The following is a 5,182-nucleotide window of genomic DNA, read 5'->3' as shown; positions in this document are numbered from 1 at the left end:
AGCTACATACTCTGAAATGCGAGCTTATGCTGTGAAACTGTTGTTTATCTTGTCTCAAGATGGAGATAAAAGAAAATTAGCAGAACATCTTGGAGAAAAATATATGAAATGTTTAGCAAAACTTATTTCAACATCTTCAAATGAAGAAGAGAAAGCTACTGCAGTCGGAAAGTATTGTCATGTTAGGAACAGAAATTTGAATTAAAGTTAACTAATGGAAAAACAGTGATTTTGCATGAAGTGAATCTTCCATGAAACAAACTGGAAAGTTCTGGTGTTGTTCTGGTTAGATTTGTTTATTTCAATACTTCCCAAGGGGTTCAAAAGGTCTTTTGCAATAGCCATATTATTCCATGTGAAAGAATTCTTAAAAGTGTGATTCGGTATGAAGTTTTGCTCTACTCCTGGTTATACAGCAGCTTGAAACAAAACTTAGGAATTCTCATTTTTGGCCTGTTTTGAAGCAATCTCAGATTGAAGGGAAATGCTAATTCATAGCAGTGATATGTGAGCAAGTCATATTTTCTCTGCCCTTGATCTATCTTATGTTCTGTTCTGCTTCTGTTATCAATTCTTAGCAGAGTTCACATCCAAGATTAAGAATGCCATTTGATTCAGTTAAAGGCCTGGAAACACTTTTTCCCATCCAGCTTTGGCATGCAATATCTATTGTCGGGCAGTTCATTGTACTTGTGTGTTTTTATAATACATTAGACTTGCCATTTGTGTTGGATTCGTCAGCTTTCAGGCAGCAGCACAGTTCAAGGAGAAGGCACCCCCAGCCAAGCAAGCAAAGTCAGAGAAAATTGGTTCTACAGGAAGTTAGCAGACTGTTTCTACAGGAAGCCAGCGAACTGTTTCTACAGGAAGTTTGAAAAGAGGGAAGCCAAAGGAGGAATCGGCCGAGATATTAGCCAAAGAAGCCACCAGGGCCATCAAAGATGAGGAGAGAGATTGGTTGCTCAGAGGATGAGCAACACTTTCAGTAGGGGGGTGATGATGAGCCCCAAAAATGGACAATTATTTGGGCTCATTCAACCTCCTAATTTGACTTAATCCACCATTCTCATTAGTTTATTGCATGTTTTTTATTATATTTATGCTAATATAGTGAATTTGGTTAGTCATTATGCCAACAAGTCTAATGGGTGCTTTGTGTAGCCTTTTTGGTCAATTTGGAGACAAAATTGAAGGTCTTAATGAGCACTTGGCAGCCAAATTCGTGGGAAGACAAGGGAGAGGATTTGTAGGAAGGTGTCCCCTTCATTTATGGGCCCTTACCTCGAATTCTCCACCATCATCTCGGAGTTCAAGGGCCACCGAATCAATCAACACAAGGGCAGCCAAGCAAGTCAAGTAGGACTGCTGTTAACTACAAGTCTTGGGCAGCCGAGTCCCTAAATTTTAGGAGGACTGTTGGGGCCTCAAATTGTATAAATAAGAAGGCTTAGGGCCTCATTTTGGTTAGCCAGTGGATGTTAGCTAGTTAGCCAGTAGATAGTAGCTAGTGGTTAGTCATTTTGCAGCCATTAGTTAGCTAGTTTGTAGTTCGATTTTTATGCAATAGATTAGCTTTGCTTTCAGCTCATGTTCAAGTTCTTCTTGTGGACAGTTTTGATGTAACTCTTCATTTCTTGATCAATAAAGATGAATCCAGCTTTGCACCAGCTCTAAATCTCTCTTAGGAGGCTGTAGCTCTTGGGGTTGGGCCCATCTCAAGCGGCCAGTACCTCCTTCGTTTATCTTTATGTGTTTGTTGTGTTCTTAGAATAAAATCTGCTATTTAGATGTAGATCTTGCTTCATTATTTAGATTTCTTTTGATGGTTAAAGTAGTTGTTTATGTTTAGAATATATTGGTAGGATAATAACAGGAAAAAGCTCCAAAAAAAGGGTCAGCAAACACTTTTGGTTTCACCTCTTCCTTATTGGACCAGGGGCTGGAGTTGAAGTAACCATGCTGTCCCAAACAAAAACACTTTCTTTGCTTCACCATGCAATCATTAGTGTTTGAATCTCGTTCGTAGAACTTGATATCAGTTTGGATGCATGCTTAGGTTTATGATCACTTAGTTTCATATTTGTTTCACATGGTTTCACTGCAAATAAACTTGAACTGTTCATTTCCTTTTGTTGTTAGGTCATATTAGAGTGAAGTAACTAGGTCATAGGTTTTATAACTAGATCTTTGTTTTCTTGCATGTCTTTGTTTGTTCAGTTTGAAAAACCACTTGCAGAGTACCTGTTATCCTTCCTTACCTGCCCATACTCCATCCAACCTACCTGCTTCATCCTTCACTTATAAACCTTACCTTACATTTGCCTCATCCGCTTACTTTGCCATGATTCTCATCTTCTTGTGCAACATCGCTTCATCCATCCTTGAACAAATCCAATCGCTCCTTAGCCTCATCCACCAAGTCCTGGACCTCTTCACACCCCTATTTCACCTCCATACCCATTCCTCCATCTTTATCCCTCCATCCATGCTCCAAAATCCCATTTCGAAACATTCTGTAGAAGAATTACAGAACATCCTGTAGAAATCCTGAACATCCTGTAGAACCCCTGCAGACTTCCTGTAGAAGCTCATAAACACGGGTTCTTGGCAGCCAAATTTTGTGAGACTCTCTGGAAGGGTGTTAGGGACCCCTTAGACCCTCTCTGAACCTTCCCAACCTTTCCCAAGCATTTCTCCTCCTTGATCCACCTCTGCACAGTCAAAAATAGTTAGAAGCACATGCATGATAATTCCAACAACTTAATCAAAAATACAAAAAGATGTTTTCTTCAGATAGTGATAACTTAGAAACATGCATTTTACCTTCATAGAAGTAATGGCATCTCTTTCAGTAGTTTGCATGCTCTCCTTTGCGTCAGTAGGACTAGCTGGTAGAAATAGGGTTTGCTAGGGTTTGCGTTTCTTTTTGGCTTTCAGTTTCTTTTTGCAATTAGATTAGCTTCCTTCGAGTTAGCGTTCCTCCATCAATTAAAAAGCTTCTTCTAAGAGCTCATAGAAGTTGGCTTAATCTCCTAGTGGACTTGTGCCAGCTGACCAAGTGACAGCTACGGCAAGAGCTAGTACTTGTGCATACAGCACCGTCGCTTCCAAGTTTGTTACGAACTACCGGGTTGATAAAATTAAAGAAGGGAGTTCCAGGAGTTGTAGCATTATTGCTACAATACTGGAGCCCACCAGTCACTAAGAATCCTAGTCTGCAAGGATTTTAAAGAGTTTCTGGTTACGTTTTCTCTGACATCAAACAGAAAGAAAGATTGCTTGTAATTTGATCTCTGACAGTTGAACATCTCCTTTGCTAGGGTCATTTTGCCAGCACCACCAAGCCTGACAATTCCTATAAATCTACTCTCTCTCTGCTGCTTTGCTGGTTGAGTAGCATCTCCCCTTCAAATTTTGCAACTTTCCCATCCAACCCAGTTGGATATCTAGACACATGTAATTACCTTTTAACTTTTTTCAACACTCCTTCCACGACCTATTCAAGGAGATGTTGCTCATCATTGAAATGATATTACTAGTCAGAAATGCCTACAATATTAAACTCTCTATCGATCCAACAAGGAAGAAGGTAAAGAGTAAGAGGGAGAGTTGGGGTACTTACCCATTATACGTCTCCATATCGAAACCTTTTATTTCTGCAGCAGCAATGAGATCTTTCCTCCATTTTTGGATGGTGCTGGGGTTGTAGCGTGGTTGAGAATCGAACATTCTCTTTCTTTCGAGTGTTTGCAAGGCTTGACCATAGACTCCTTTTTCTCCCTGTGTTCCCCATCGAAGATCTACAGGCTTGACACCACCAAAGAAGACTGGAAGAATAGTTGACCACGATTCGAACATGAGCAAGAGCTCATCAAGACACCAATTTGAGTCGGCGTAGTGGAGAGAGAAAATAATGATATGCACCGAAGCTGTTTGAATTGCAATCTAGATTTGAGGAGTTATATACTCTCCTCCTTGCAATTCATCTTCATCGAGAAATACTTACAGTCTGTGTTTGTTAAGGCGGTCATAGAGATGTTTGGTGAGGGTTTTCTGGCAGTCAGGATCCTTGTGGTTAATAAAGATATCAAAGAAAAAGTTGTTGGTGCTGGAAGATCCATATGAGGTGGATGCCATGGGACACATAGTAGCAATAACCTCAAGAGTCTCCTTCTCATCTGGCTGATCTCTTAAATGGCAAAATGGCTACCCGTTGATCTCTCTTTCTCAATACTCGCAATTGAGATTTTTTTTCAGCAGATTTGTTTCCATTATATAGAACAAAATTTGTTAATGGTCAGGTAACGTGGGCGTCTGATATCCAATTTTGGCTTTACATAATTTATGTGAATGGAGTGCACCTCTTAAATAAAACAAACCTTAAATTATTTCAAGTTGTCACTCAGTGCACTATACTTAGTCAAATAATTATTATTAAAATGATATACTTTGTAAAATATTTAGTTTAAAATGATTCTTCTTCGAAGTTATTAAGCAACTCTTCTTTATCAAAATATTAATTTAAGTTGTCAATAAGTGCGATATACTTTGTCAAATAACTATTATTAAAATTTGATATACTTTCATCAAATCATTATTATTAAAATGATTCTTCTTCAGAGTTATTAGGAAACTCTCCTTTATCAAAATATTAATTTAAGTTGTCACTTAGTGCGATATACTTTGTGAAATAATTATTACTAAAATGATTCTTCTCCAGAGTTATTATGCAACTCTTTTTTATCAAAATATTCAAACTTTCTTGCAAGTTGATCCTAGTTAATTTATGCTCGTTAAGTTTCAAATTCAAACAAGGAGGGTTGCAGAGGCAACAAGTCCCTGTCGAGTAGTAGTTTAGGAAATTCATTATCAAGGGAACACATATAAGCACATGATACGAAGAAAATATTTTGACCTCACAGGTTTATTCAGAGACAACGAAAAACGCAGAGCAGGGAGCATCTGTAAGAAAGAAGTGTGGAAGGATATGTCTAAGTGAACCAACTGCAATATATCGGAGGTCTTGCTTTGGCTTGAGGGGAATGGTCCCCTTTTGAGCTTCCCTTCAACACATCCAGGAAATACACCTTCTTGCTCTACTCGGAACTCGGGCATCCCTGTCACCATTTGTCTTGCATTAGGTAGAGATTTATAATGAGGGTGAGCAAACCTCCGTTGCCAT

The 5,182-nt window shown here is 38.8% G+C and overlaps 1 pseudogene; it reads right to left on the bottom strand.

Moving 5' to 3' along the window:
- Window positions 1–3,176: 3,176 nt before the first annotated feature.
- On the bottom strand, window positions 3,177–5,182 carry LOC149197693 (disease resistance protein Roq1-like; annotated as a pseudogene).

This window comes from Pinus tabuliformis, chromosome 2_2 (assembly GCF_031772625.1).
Source record: "Pinus tabuliformis cultivar Carrire ecotype Pingquan chromosome 2_2, CPIR1, whole genome shotgun sequence".
Classification (NCBI taxonomy): Eukaryota; Viridiplantae; Streptophyta; class Pinopsida; order Pinales; family Pinaceae; genus Pinus; species Pinus tabuliformis.
Note: the sequence above shows the minus strand (reverse complement) of the source record. Positions and strands in the feature narration are given on the sequence as shown.